The 15,944-nt window shown below is 39.9% G+C and overlaps 1 protein-coding gene across 4 annotated transcripts in view; it reads left to right on the forward strand.

Annotated features, from left to right (window-relative positions):
- The window catches only part of KCNIP4 (potassium voltage-gated channel interacting protein 4), a 914,902-nt gene that overhangs the window by 712,682 nt on the left and 186,276 nt on the right, over nucleotides 1-15,944 (forward strand). The gene's annotated exons all lie outside the window — the stretch shown is intronic.

Below are 15,944 nucleotides of genomic sequence, written 5' to 3' on the forward strand. Positions count from 1 at the left end.
CTTTATCGGAAACATTGCTTACAAATATATTTTCCCATTTGGGCGGTTATCTCTTTACTTTGTTGACGGTTTCTTTATAAATTCTTTAGTAGCTCTTTATGAGTTCTAAATGCCTTAGAATTACATGTTCAGGCCTTTTGAGCCACGCTTCTCTTGCTCAAGCCTGCTTCCACATCTGGAAGTATACTGTCCCTTCTAATAAAACATTCTACTGTAAAAAAAAAAAAAAAAATTTACATATTTGGGCCTCCATAACTTGGCCTCTCTATATTTCTTCAGCCTCATTTCCAACTGCTTCTGAATTTTCAATTTTAATTTTTAATACTATGGAATTTTCTAATAGTTTTCCAAATCCATCATTTGGTTCCAGAACTCTATTATACCTTTGCTTAGGTTGTTGCCTCTGCCCAGAATTATTATCCTAAATTTATTAGCTTGAATAATCTTTGCTTATCTTTTAAGACCCTATTGTACTACATCCTCCTTATCAACTTCCTTTGAACATGGATGTATGGATATACGGCTGCTTATAAAGAAGGAATATTCAGTTTGATTTAATAAGACAATACCAGAAATAGCATCAACCCAAGTGGGCAGTGAGATACATGCTGGCTACATCCCTGACACTAACCAGCTTGTGACCTTGGACAAATCATTTGATCCTCTGATTCTTAATTTCCTTTTTAGCTATAATGACCTTTTTAAGATAGAAACTTTCCAGAGTTCTCTCCACGTCCATTTTCTGCATCTTTTCACCAGGGACAAAACATCTCAGCGTTGTCAATAAATCAGCAGTTTAGTACAACTACAAGCCTTGTTTATTGATCACTTTTAAGGCGGTGGCTTTTATGTAAAGTCAATATATGTGTTAAATGTATTCAAAGTCATCGCTTTATATACGGAAAGGAAATAAACAGTTGGTTCTGCCTAGCCCCACCTTGTGGACTGCAAGATTTTTTAATTTTTTTCCTCCCTTGCTGAAATACACCAAGTCTGGGAGGACAGACCTTAGAAGAGAGGAAGGAGCATAGGTTTTCAAAGTCAGGTCTGGATTCAAATTCAAAAATTTGTCATTTACTTTCTTTGTGACATTGGGGAAGTTATCTAACTTATCTAGTTTTCCTCAATACTAAATTCAAAATAATTAGTACTAGAGGAAGTAATAGGTCACACATCTGTCAAACTCTTGGCAAAGCGCTTGACATGCAGGAAGTGCTCAGTTATCATCATCATCATCATCATCATCATCATCATCAATCATTACACTAGCTAGAAAAGAGGTCATTAGTTTGGTAATGAGAGCTGAATCTTTCATTATGTGGGGGACATCATACCAGCATCAAAGAACCACTGTTAATCTGATATTAAGTGAAGAAGCAATTCAAAGATACACATAAGGGACATGAAAGCCAGAAAAATTAAATGATTGATTTCAAACAGTTCTCCACCAACTGATCCTACAGGACTTGAACCCCCTTCTCTGCATCAAAGTTTTAAGCCCTTCACTTTAGCTCGTGCTTCTCAAATTTTAGCTTGCATCACAATTACCCAAATTGCTTATAAAACACAGATCACTGCACCTCACCCCAGAGATCCTGATTTAGTAGATCTGGGATAGGCCTAATAGTCTGCATTTTTAACAAGCTCCCAGGTAATGCTGAAGCTACACTTTGGGTGGGATTGAGATGGACAACTCTGTTTTGAATTGCGTAGGAGGAGTTCTTGGCTTTCTTAAACACCTCTCCCTCAGGAAGTGACAAAGAGAGAAGGATGAGGCCACACGTCTTGATTATTCCCTACCAGATTTCACATGGGTTACGACACTGGCCATGAATGAACTACGATCTCGTCTCCCATTCTTGTGTTTTGTTACTACTCTCTTAGACAAGGAACGCTCTTAGACAAGTTTCCGAAAAATATACTCCCCAGATTTATTTTATAAAAATTACAGTTTGTTTTGGCTGACGTGTTTATAGTCCTATTTGGAGCTTGCAGATGTATTTTGAAATCTGCAGTGTCTGAGATGAGAAATTGGCTCTGGAGCTCATCATTTACTTCTGTGCATCTTTTATATTTCAGTGGTAGGAGAAAATACAGCACGGTCATATGCTACGTGGAAAGATGATACACGAAATGGGCTGAGGAGCTGATCCTCACCACTCATTTATCTCCTCTGAGAAGAGTGAAACAGATTACAGCCCCAAAGTTCATTTGTTAGGTAGGCAGTTTAATACTCCTGGCTCATATTTCCATAGAAACAATCATACTCTTTGGTCTGTATTATATGTTACGAAGGGTTTTAATGAACTTACCAGGAAACCAAATTACCATTTGCAAAATAATTTCTAAGGAAAAATATCTTCTGCTTTGTGGCTAGGAAGAAAGAGTGGTTCAAAGAACAAACAAGCAGTATTTTTTGGAAAAGGTCGTGTCGTAGCAGGATTAGGTTCAATTTCAATGCCAACAAATTCTGTGCAACATTGAAAGGACTTTCAACCTCTCTGTTTCCTTTGTACCAAGAGCTGCTAATAGACACCGCAGACTCCTTGTGACAGCTAAATGGGATGATACACATGAAGACTCACTGCTACCCTTACCTTGCACAAAGTAGGCACTCAATAAATTAATGCTGTTGTTTCTTAAGGCTCATAAGTTCTGATTTCAATTTCTTCAGTTCATCATTTTTTTCACCCATGAAGCCACAGTCACCAAGATCAGAAATTCCATCTTCCTTAATTATGCAGAGTAAATCCACTTTCCCAATTGGAATGCAAAATCTATCCTAATGTATCTCAGAACTCAAAAACAAACAAGTAAAAAAAAGTTAAGAGCTCTCCATTTCATGACCCACCGACCTTGAAAGGCATATTAGTGATTTTTTTTTTTTTTTAATCACTCAAACCGCTTGGGGGCTTTAGTTACTTGTTACATCTTCAATTTCCTCATAACCAATTTATGAAACGACTTCATAGAGAAAGGTGGAATTTTTTCTCTAGTTATTTACATTTATGGTCCACTTAAATACAAAATATTTCAGGGATATATATATAACCAAAGTGATAATAAAATATTGCCCTGACGTTGTCAAGGGAGTAAGTCGTGTTGAAATCTGAGTAAAGACTGATTCAAGTAGAGGAAGCCACAAATGCAGGAGCATGAGGCAGGAGCATGCCTGGAATGATCAAGGCACACTGAGGAGACAGACCGGTAAGGCTAGAGTGAGTGAGTGAGTAAGAGCGGGGAGTAATGAGATGAGATCAGAAACTTATATGCATAAAAGACGCGTTACTCCATCTCAATGGGTTTTTACTTTTTGAAAAATGAGAGCTGTTGGAAGGTTTTGAGCAGAGGAGTCACTTGATTGGACCTATGTTTTAAAGGTTTATTCTGCTGTTCTTTCTGTAAAGTAGAACATGGGAAGGCAAGAGTAGAAGCTGAGAGATGGCTTGAGAGACAGAAGTCAGGGTGGAGAAGATGTTATAGCCTAGAGCAGAGGTATGGCAGTGAGGTGCTGAGAATTGGTCAAATACTGGATAATCTTTAAGGAAAAGCCACATGGATTTGCTAATGATTTAGATGGTAACTGAAAAGCCTCCTGCTTGGCATTACAAGAATAGATAGCATGTACCTAACTGGAAAATTTACCTTTCTGAGACAGGTGGAGGTGGGGAGAGTCTTCTGAGCAAAAGCATTTGATTTTAAGTGGCCATAAATAAATTTCCACATGCCACTGACACTCAATTTTTTCCCCCCATTCCTTGATAATTACTGGATTTTCCAACAGCAGAGATGAATGCTCTGGGAAGATGAAGTTGCCATTCTAGCAAATTCCAACTTGTGATATACATGTCTTATTTTCACCATATCTCTGACGAGTGTATTGTGCAGTTACTGAACTCATTGCTTCTTGTTTCAAATCTACGTGCATCAATGTGTTAGTTCTTTATAATATAACTAATTTTGCAAATAATCCCAACTTTCAACCAAAGAGAATAATTTTTTTTTTCTGGAAATGCGAACGTCATCCAAACTCTTTCCCTCTCTAGCTTTCAAGTATCTCGAGATTTCATTATATCTGCATCTCTCACATCTATCCAAGCCTCTCCAGCTAGTAGGCCACATTCCTAATTTATCACTCACTTGGATTTCTGGAGCAGCCTCTTAATTAGTCTCTTTGCCTGTAGTTCAGCCACTCAGCCCCCAATCAATTCTCTACATAGTAACAACACTGATCTTTCTAAAGCATAAATTTGATGCTGCGCCTTTGCTTACATCCTTCATTGGTTCTTCAGTGTTCTCATGATAAAACAAACAAACAAAATGAACTGTTTTAGCATCCCTGAAGAGCCTTTGTGATCTGGGTCCTGTTTGCCTTAAAACCCCATATCCTGAAATACCATTTCTTGCCATCCAGTTCATCCACTGTGTGCTGTTCCTGCCCCAGATTCACTCAGGGCATTAAACTCTTGCCTCTTCTAAGATGTTGCACCTACTGTTCCCTCTACCAGTGTTTTCCCCATCTTTGCCCAGGTGGTATTTTTTTTTTACATGTGGGTTAACTGTCTATCTGATGAGTTCCCATGATGAGCGGCCATGGCGCATCACTGCAATATTTAATAACTGCCTGCTTTCTTCTCTGCATTCCTGCTGGACGGCAGGTTCTCAGAGAGCAGAGGCAATGTCACCTACATCTGTGATATCCCCAGAGTCTCTGTTGGGCACACACTGGGTGTTCAGTGGTACTCACAGAATTGTCTTGGATTGAATGCGAAAGCATAAAAATCACAGTCGAAAGTCCCTTACTTTCCCCTTTCACCCTCGTATCCCAGTCTTCTGCACATGTACTCACAAATTACACCTCCCATATACACACATATACACACACTTGCACCCTCACTAGCCCAAAACTAATTGGGGCTAGGACTACACTTTAACTTGGAGGATGACCAGGTTTCTGAACTTAACACAATTGACAATCTTCTTTTTGCAGCTCTGGCTTCTCCTAACTCCCCTCAAAGGTCTCTTTAGATCTCTGTCACCACCCCTGCTGTGGCACACACGGCCCCTCCTGCTCCTAGAATGTTGATCCCTTGCTCTTATTTCTCTCTCTAAACATCTCCCTTCTGAATATCCCATTCACTTCTTGTCACTTTGACTATCATCTTTTTATGGATTATTCCCAGATTTTTATCTCTAGCTATGGCCTCTCTCCCAAGGTCTAGCTTTATATTTTAAGTTATGAATTCAGCACCTCTACATGGGTTCCCCATGTTGGATTATTCAAACATGACTCTATCAAAATTTCAGTTATCCTCACCTCCTACGTGTTCTTGTTCTCAGTTTCACCCAGGGAGGACTTAGAGTGGCTGTCTGGACCCTCAAGAGTTTCCTTTCTCCTAAAAGGACCACAGGCCATCGAGCGAGTGAGTCTCCAGTGCTCGCTAGCTCTATGTGACCTGCCTCCTGATTGACCCAGAGGTATTTGCCTGACCCAAGGTGGGCCAAGCAAAATGACCCCTTTTGAAGTTTGAAAGCTGGAAATAGACAAATGCAATGGTCAAGAGTGCTTGGAAGTGAGACAGCTTAAGGGCGGCTATCTCAAGCAGAAGTCTGCAAACTACTGCCGTGGGCCACCGAGAGCCACCTTCTTTCCGGCCACCTCTACGTCTTGATTATTCAGTTTCTTTTCAAATTCATTAGTTATCCTTGCACCCTTTTAATACATTTCCACCACCAATTTGAGTTCACTAGTCAGAGACAGTAGGATGTTGGCAAATAAATCCCCCGCGTTTCAGAGTCAGCTCAGAACAGCTTCGATGCCCGCTGTCCTCGGGCTCCGCTTTACGCTTTTTTGCCAGTTTCACCTCTGCGTCTTTGCTAGTGTCTGTGCTCGTCCCTTTCTGACCACTGATGTAACCTCTGGCTTAGACCCTTGCGGCGGTCCACTCACCAGTCTTCCCGTCTCTGGTTTCTTTTTTCATTTTTTGCTGCGTTCTTGCTTCTATCATTACCATATAAAGCAAATGCGATACTGCTATAATCATGCCACACCACTGCCCAGAAATATTTATCAGCCCCTCATCATTTAACTCTCTTACAGATACTTGTGACTCTCTACAGTCTTCCCTCCCCCCAATTCCCAGTCTGATAAATTCCCTTTTGAACCCATTTTCTTAGAAGCTGAAGTTACTTGCTAATCTCTGATTATGACCATTGCTGAGCCAATTCATGTGATTTCAAGTGCACACATGAAGAAAGAGCCCTGTCATATGCCATTCATTCATTTATTCATTCAACAAAGAGTTATGAAAAACCTGTCAAGCACTGTCCTAGGCTCTGGAGATATTGTGACAAATAAGATTAGTAACAGGCCTTAATCTGGAGCATTGACGACAAGTGGAAAGAGACAGGAAACGGACTAATGAACATGTAAAGAAAAATAAGTTCAGGGAGACTGGCGAGCTCTATGGAGAAAATAAAACAGCAGTTTGGTAGACTAATGGGCAGTGGTGACAGAAAACAGGATATTTCTGATAAGGTGACCAAGGAAGTCCTCTTGAGAAGACAGCATTTGAACCTAGAACTGAGTGATGAGAAAGAGCCAGCAGTAAGAAGGAAAAGTCTTGAGGAAAAGCACATTTCACACAGAAGCATCGAGAAGCACAAAGGCTTTGGGGCAGGGATAATCTTGGTTTATTCAAAAAATTGAAAAACTATGTGAGGACAGAACCATGGTTTGGGGGGCCAGTGGGGCAGTAGAGGATGGAAATGGTCTCAGCTGAGATCAAAGAGAGGTTAACACTTAGTGCGACTTTGAATATTATCCCCAATGTAATGGGGAACTACTAGAAAGCCATAAGCAGGAAAGTGATACGAAAAATCTACTCTTTAATATATAACGATTAATATAAATTAATCCAAGATTAATATAGAGATTAATGCTCTATAAGGACAGACTGTAGAGGTGAGAGAATGAAAGCAGGAAAATCAGATGGGTATGTATCACGTGACAGCTGGGGTCTAGGGCTATGTTAGCAGACTTAGTCAGAATTAGTCAGAGGGAGGTGACAGTTTCAAGGTGGAGGCAACAGGATTTGTTGATTGGATTGCACTGAGGGTCGCACATACTGTAAGCCACAGAAGACACCCAGGAAATGTTGATTGACTCACTGAAGGAATGATTGAACAACTATTCGGGGTCAACCACAAACTCTATGAGGCCTTCCTGATGGACCTCAGCTTTCCCATCTCCCTACTCCCCACCCGCCTCTGAGTTCCCACAGCACTTTAAATCTACTTTCCCATGGATACTTATCTCTCTCCTTGGATTTAGTGATTTATGTGCATTCATGACCTCCCCTTCTAGGCTGAAAGCTTCTTCACGGTGTGTCTCCCCCATAGTCCTTGCATATTTTGCATGGCACATAATCATTGTCAACTTTTTTTGACAAATGAATGAAGAAATGCACAAATGAATTGAGCTAGAAATAACGTGAAGGTCAAAGTCTTCAGTTAAAGAAATGATTACTGAGCTACAGCATCCGAAATCTGAGGATCTTTCCAGAGAGATTGAACAATGTCACAGCTCAGTTAGTTTAAGCTCTGCCTTGCTCGGAAGCGAGGACTCACTGAATGACTAAGAGAGGCTGTGTTTTGAGGAACTGAGGCCTGAAGCTGGCTGTATGAATGAGGACAGGCTCCCATGGCTTGCTTGGTCACATACCAGGAAAAGTGGTTAAGTGTCTTAACCATTTTGAATTGTAGTTTTTTCATCTCATCCAATGGGCGTAATAATAGAAGTACCTCAGGGATGGCTTGTGAAGAAGAATAATAATTACTCTTTCAAATAGAGCACCTGCTTTGTGCTCTGTCGTGCCCTCAGTGCTTTAGCTATACCATGTGCCAACCCATTTATCGCGCTCAAAGACACCGGGAGGTACGCACTTTTATTATCCTCCCTTTGTAAATTGTTCATATAAAACACTTGCCATAGCGCCTGACACAGAAAAAGCATTCTGTAAGTCCTAGAGAGGAAAAAAGCCCCAAACAGGATACGGAGCCAGAATACCTGGTTTTAAAACCCAGTTTTGCTGCCGTTCTTGACCTTGGATAAAGAAAACTCTCATAACCTCAATTTTCTCATTTTTAAAATGAGATAGGAATAAGTGAGCCAGTCTGTGGAAGTGCAAATACACGAAATTATGACAAAATCCTGGATAAATGTAGATATTTAAAAAGTATTAGAGTTGATTTTTAACTCAAGTGTGTAAAACAGCAGCCCATTTAAGCACAGTGTTCTTAAGAGAAAGCACCATGTGGATCCTCAAAGACAACAGCCCCTCATTTACCAAAGTGTTGTCACTGCCCTCAGTGGTCTTTCTGAAAGTCAAGGTCTGTGGCTTTCTCTGTTGAGAAGATTGACAGCTTTAAATAAAAATGAAAACTTTGGTAGCTGAAGATCTTAGTCCGTTTTTTGTCTTATCCATTCGAGAACATCTGGGCCGATTAATTAGAGTGTTCTACCTGAGTGTCCTTTCGCTGCTTAAAAAGCACCTCCTCCTCCATTATCTCTTGTGATCCTCACAGAAATTCTGTAAAGAGAAACATTAGCTCAGTTCTTTCTACTCCAGGGTTTTATCTCCTCTAACTCCTAATTTAGTCCTGAGTTCACAGGAAACACCTTCACTGTATCTAATTGCTTCTGACCATGAAAATAAAAATAGAGTGTCGCTCAATCTGCTCATTAGCTGTATCTTTTAAATTGTTTGGTGTTCCTTTTTGATATTTTAAAATATACTTTCTTCAGAATTTTTTCTTAGGGAAAATTGGAAGTTCGGAGATAAAAAGGCTAATTAAAATGGCCTTTTCCATCTCAAAAACAAAGTCCTTTTTTTCTGTACATTGAACACACACACACACACACACACGCACGCACACGCAAACATATTTTAAGTCGCTTGTTCCTGATGAAGCAGATTCTATCTTTGTGGGTTTCAGTTTAGGATTAGCTTTTCTTTTCTTGTTTAAAGGCGTGTCTGCTGTTAAAAGTAGATGATGTATTACAATTCTGTGGTAGGCAGAATAATGCCCCCAGAGACATCCATATCCCCAGAGCTGTGGAAATGCTAGGCTACATGAACAAGGTAAAGTTGCAGATGTAATTAAGGTTGCTAATCAGATGGCCTTAAAATAGAAAGATTATTCCAGATTACCCAGGAAGACCAGATGTAATCACCAGGATAAGTGAAAGAGAGAGGCAGGAGAAGCAGGTTCAGAATGATGCTGCCTGAGAAAAACTCAGCCGGCCATTGCTAGCATTAAAGATGGAGGAGGCCACTAGCCAAGGAGCACATGAAGGTTCTAGAACATGGAAAAGACAAGGAAGCAAATTCTTTCCCAAGCCTCCTAAAGGAGCACCCTGCCAACACCTTGATTTTAGCCTGATGGGAACCATTTCAGACTTCTGACCTCCAGAGCTGTAAGATAATAAATTTGTGTTGTTTTAAGCACCAACTTTGTAGAAATTTGTTACAACAACAATAGGAAACTAATACAAACCGATTTCAGCATTATAATAGAAGGAGTGTAATAACATTAAACAACCTCCAGGAGTATCCAAACAATGACCGATCCATGGTAAATTCTTGGAAACATGTAATTCTCAGAAGAAAATGATTCTTCCATTTCCAGCTCTTCAGGCCTCTGTTTTTGGAGATGAAAGAAATGATACTGGTGATAATTGTTTGCACGCACACGCGCGCGTGTGTGTGTGTGTGTGTGTGTGTGAGTGTGAGTGTGTGAATTAAGGACCATTTAAGCTTAACAAAAAACAAATTCTGGAATCTGGTGCATGAGAAAGAATTAAGAAGAGAGGGGATGGATAGAGGGGAGAAGAAGGAAGGAAGGAAGGAAGGGAAGGAAGGAAGGAAGGAAGGAAGGAGGCAGGAGGGAGGGAGGGAGGGGAAGAGAGAGAGACAGAGAGAGAGAGAGAATAAACAAGGGGGCTTTGGATGTGTTCTCGGAGAAAGATCTGAAGAACTCTACAGTCCTTCTATATAGTCCCTATGACTTTATACAAAACAGAAAATCATTTGGTCTTTGGAGATTTGGAATGCATTTAAGTCTAGACCTCTTGGCCTCTTTCTCACCAAGTTCTGCTGTTGGACATGAAATGAGAGCGCCGAAGCGCAGCTCTGAAAATGCCCACATCTGTCTGTGGGAATCTTGAGCCTAAGAACAAAGAGAACCCAGCTGATGAAGTGATGCATCCCTGGCATCAGGGCCCTGCCAGGCGAGCAGGCAGACGTCACCACTGGGCCTAGGAACGGACACTGAAGGCAGAGCCCCAGACCCAGCTATAGGTAGTGCAATTTCCATCAAAGTGCCATTTGTCATGCTTTTAAAACCACCTGCTCTATTTCTAAGGTGATTTGAAGCCACTGCTGAGAAAGTAGAGCTGAAGAGCTACTCTGCATGTCTAGTTAAAATGACCGCAGAGACTGATGGACCAGAGAGGTGAGGCTGGTCAGGGAGAAATAAGTCCTTGCTCACCCCTTTCCTACAGCCTTCTTAAGTCCTGGTTTAGATCTCATCTCTCTGGAAGTCTCTGAGAATCCTGCAAGCAGAAAACAGGCTGAAGTTAGCTTTATGTTCTTGAATCCATCATGGCGGCCGACAGAGAGGATTCCTCATCTCTTCTCCCTCTCATTTCTCCCTCCCCACCTTTCTTCCTTTCTTCTCTCCTCCCTTCAACTTTCCTCCTTTCTTTCCTCCTCTCCCATTTCTCTCATTTGTCTCTCTGTTGTTCTCTTGACCTGGCTCCCAGGAAAGAACGGTACTATTTAACATTTCCACTTCAGTGGAGGTTAAGGCCACACCACTGGCTATCTTTCTGGATTCTATTCGCATTTTAAATTGTGTTTCTCATTGTCTAAGGGGCCACAATAAAAACAAAAGAAAACAAAAATATTGATCTTTATACCTCCTCAAGGATATAAGAACACTTGCTCTCAAGTAAGAATTCCCGATGTTAAATCCCAACCCCTTGACTTCTAGTGTGTAATTGTTGGGGGGAGGGGAGAATCTTTTCCTCTACCTTCTTCTGAGGGCCTGCAAATTAGACTAGCCAACAATAGATTAACAGGAGAAAAAGCAAACAATTTTTATTAATATTTATATGTATGGAGGTTCAAAGAAGCTAACTCTGGGGCATGGATACCATTTTAACCAAAGAAAAGGAGTTAGAGTTTCAAGGGATGATAAATTATAGGGAAGTGACTAGGAAATATATGAGGGAGACTAATAGAAGATAAGACTTATTTTAGTTACGGTTGTTTATGCAGACTTATCTTGGTGCTGGCTCTCTGTCTCTGTTGATAAGAGTTGCTCTCTAATTCCCGGCACAGAGGCATGGGGGGTATGAGAACAACTCACAAAGGGGAATTTATGCTCTGCTTTTAGGTAGATAAGAGGAGGGTAGAGAACTCTTCTTGCATCTGATGATTCTCAGTTACCTTCAGCTCATCGCAAACCTTATGCGAAAATGGCATATTTTGGAGTGGCATATTTTGATCTTTCTCACAGTCTTGGACAAATTATTTAAGCTTTCGCATTTCAGTATTCTCATCAATAAATGTGGTGAATAATATTACTTATCCTATAAAGATGTTTGACAATGCAATGAGACTATTCATAAAATGCATACAGTACACTGTCTATAACATACTGGGGGCGTAAAATTACTCTAATCCTAATTATAATATAATAAAGAAAAGGATAATAATAATTATTATTATTCATAATCACTGGTTTAAAGCCAACTCAATTTGATGGTATGCGACACTTGTTAATAGAGAGGGCACATGAAAAGGGTTATGACATGAGAGCCAAAGTTGTCTGTCATATTAAATTGTTGAACCCAAGAGCGCACTCGGTGTAGCCTAGGAAAAAAGAGCATGCAAAAAAAGTCATAGGAAAAGATTGTATTCTTATGATCATTTTTAGTTGAATTTTCAAATAATCTGCTTTGTTTATATTAAGATTACATACCGTGCATGCTTTGATCATAAAATACATGAGAACTCTATTCAGGATACATGAGTGCAAAATTGCTGAAAGTTTCTTAAAGTGGAAGATAGTCCCCCACCATCACCATCACATTATGGATTCAACAGAGCACTCCAAACAGGAAGCTGAATGGATGCTTCATTGTTTAATGGGCAATCGTATACATATTTTAGAGAAATCCACTCTGGATGCATTTACCAATCTTTCTGAATGAGTCCTGAAGCTAAGTGAGATAGCTTAAGTCCTGTCATGTTTCACTGGAAAGCTCGTCAAGAGAACATTTAGGGATCTTTCCAAGTAATTGAGAAACTCTAAGATAGAGGGATGTGACATACTTTATGATAGAAGAAAGGGCTGGGGGTAGACTAAAGGGCACCAGAGGGTAGGAAAATCCTAAAATTAGGAGAGACACGAAGGGTCACACACCAACCTTGTCCTCATTACTTGCTCTATATCGCCTCACTTATTTTTAAAAATCTAAATTAGGCTTCTCTTTTCAATGGAACCTTCTAGATAATGCCAACCACAAGTCTTGCTTCTCTTAACTCCTACTGACTGAGAGTAGAAAATGCTTCTTTTAAAACTGAAGTTTTTAAACGTCTCGTCTATCATCCTGATTTCACTGTTGTTACAAATCAGGAATCATGAAGAGCTACAGGATTCAAACCGACTTTGCTCACTTCCCAAATCTTTTGACCTTGAACAAGTCAATTCTCTGCACTTACCTTTAAGCAACTGTAAATTTAAGATTGGTTTATTTGATTTTAAATGATCTCTAAAGACTTATACAAATATAAACTAGTATCTTAAATTTAAATTTGACTTTACTAGTTTCTACCTGCATTGTCATTCTATATATATATTTTTTTGGAGAGATAATATATTGATAGATAAATCTATCAAACATTAACATTTTTTCCTAATTTTGTTAGCTAATACATGTAAAAATTTTGGAATAGTGCCTGATACTTATAAGTTCTCCATAAATGTTGCAGCTATTATTTTTGGAGCAAGTCAGATATAAACCCTGGTTATTTCCCTTATTAAATATGACTTGTGAAAATAATTTCATCTCAATCAATGACACTTGGTTTTTACTTGTTGTTTGAAATGGGGATAATAACACTTAACTGGTTTGGGGTAAGATTAAATGAATTTATACATGTAAAGTACATAGCATGGTGCCTGGCTGAGAGTAAGTGGGTTAGTTTATCCCTTTGATATTCCTTTCTTTTTGTGTAAAGGACAAACTTTGCTGGATACCTCTTACAATGTAAAAAAAGGGGTAATCTTGGGAATGAGAACAGAAAGCCAGGTTAACAAACCGGGGTGGGGCTAGCAAGTTAATGTAACACAATGACAAAGCCATAATCTAGAATTTTTTTTTTTTAATAATATGTAGCCAACTTTACTTTCCTACGATGCCCCTAGAAAAACATTCTTCTCCAGGTGTCTCCCATTTCCCTCAATTTCTCAGATGAAGTATGAAACCCTTTGAAAGCATTTTACCTTCCCAAATCCTACTCATGAGACAGCCTATAGTATCCTTTGAGAACCAGGAGGTCCTGGAGCCAACAGAATGAATTCAGAAAACCAAGGGGTAAAGGTCACTAATGTGGATAGGGAGGGGTTGGGCCACCAAGACTCTCAGCTGGTGGATCGTAAACTAACGCCATTGTCCTAAAGGGAAGTCCTGCCTAGAATCAAGAACATCCCATCTGTGAATCCTTATGTGAATTTCAAGAATGGCTGAGATTTCTGTCCTGGAAAATGGGTGCGGCAATTTTAAAACACTTTGCCTAACTCTATGAATCGAGATCCATTAACAAATATTTGCCGAAATCTGCCGAGGGGCATTAAGGGAGAATAATGAATTTGGGAGTCAAACAAAGGAATGTTTGAATCTCAGATCTATTACTTTGTAGCTGTGTAAACTTGGTCAAGTCACTTAATCTTTTTGTATCTTAGTTTTTTGCAACTCTAACATGGTGTTGTGTGGGATTTAAAAAATAGTTATAATTGACTTGACCTAAATAATTTGTGTAACTTTTTAATTTTTAAATTTTTTTTTAATTTAAATTTTTTTTTAATTTAAATTTAATTTTTTTAATTTTTTTAAAAAATTGACTTCCTATAGCTATTTTGGCAAGAATTTCAGAGAATGATTACTTAAAATACTTATTTTCTCATCAACTGCTGCGAATTGCTTGCCCTTCCCTGGCTTACTGACACAACTGAAAAGAGCATTTTTAGATGGACAGGTGGTTGGGCAGATTGATAGAAAGATATCTTCCATAAACATATTATCCAAATGAAAAACACCCTTATAAAAGCCAACTTGGCAGTCTAAGTATATTCCTGGTACCCAGAGAAGAAAAATAGCCCTGTGGGCTAGATTGATAAGGAAGTCTTCATGGGCCAAAGACTAGAATTTGACCTACGAGCAGGGAGAATTGTCATGCTCAGGGAAAAGCAGTCTCTTTATCCATCTCAGCCCAGCAAAGCCTCCAAATTGCTGGCAATTCTGTCACAATCCCACAACTACCATGTACTGAGCAGGGGACACCGAGGGCTGGGCTCAGCTCTCTGTGTCCCAGTTAACTCTCACATGAGAAGGGGGCAGTCACAGTCTCCTCATGAACTTAGAAAACTGAGATAGGGATGGAGCAGTTTCTCCAAGGTCACACAACGATCAGTGACAGAACCAGATTTAACCCAGTTCTACCTACCCCAAATCTCCTGTATGCTATACTACTTCTAATAATGATGACCTCTAACATTGCCGATGGCTACTTCCTCTATAAAGTCTCATTCCTGTTACGCCACCCACCTTTCCCCAGGTAGGGCTGACTTTCCCTTCTTGTGTTCCCTCCGAACCCAGTAAAGACATCTGTTCAAGTGCTAGTGTATTTAGTGATCACATCCGATTCCATGCCTGCCACCCTTATTAACCTATAAGTCCCCAAAGGATAGGTTTGGACATTATTTGCCCTTTTGTCATCCATGTACCATTCATAGCTCAAAGTAGGAGCTTAATAAATGTTAATAAAGAACCGAATGAATGATGAATGCCTATCGTCTACCAAGTGCTGTGCCCACAGCTTTGACAAGCAAGTTAGTCCCTTCGTGCTTCAGTTTCCTAGTCTATAAAATAAAAGTCACCATCATGCTTACCACACAGAACTGTGGGGATGAGTGAATGGTTGATAAATCACTCTAATATTGATGAGCACATAATCAATGCTCAGTAAATGTTAACTATTATTATGAACTCCTAGAGTCCCTAGAATTCTCTTTCAGTGGAGAACATTAAATAAAACATTAAAGTATTATAATCACAATTTCATGGAAATGAAACTGTTTTCAGAGAGGTTAAGTGTCTTGCAGAAAAATCACACAGCAAGGAACTAGCAGAACCAGGAAACGTCCCCTGAGGTCCAAACTATTTCTCATGAGCCCTTATGTTTCACAGTCAGTTCCAGGGGCTAAAAATCCTTCACAAAAAGGTGCCAGTTGATTCTCTTCAGCGCTGCTCTGGGGCTGGCCTTCAACAGACTGAAGAAAGCTGGCCAAGTGATGAAGCCAGAGTGGTCCTGGCTTAGGCCAAAAGTCATGACCACGCCTAGGCTGCTTGTCTAGTTTGGAATCAGATATGCCACAGGATCTTTTGGGACAGCGAGCTCCAGCCACCCTGATGAGAATCACCCACTTTCTTGTTTAAGAACACAAACTCTAAGATCCCCTCAATCAGACTCTCCACAAGACAGTGTTTTTAACAAGCATCCTGGGTGATTATCATCAGGGAAGTTTGTGAAACTTTGCTTTTAAAGGAGGGTGATGGCACTCATCCTCCAGGGGACAATCACTGAACATCAGTG

Source organism: Pteropus medius, unplaced genomic scaffold, assembly GCF_902729225.1.
Source record: "Pteropus medius unplaced genomic scaffold, Ma_sr-lr_union100, whole genome shotgun sequence".
Lineage (NCBI taxonomy): Eukaryota > Metazoa > Chordata > Mammalia > Chiroptera > Pteropodidae > Pteropus > Pteropus medius.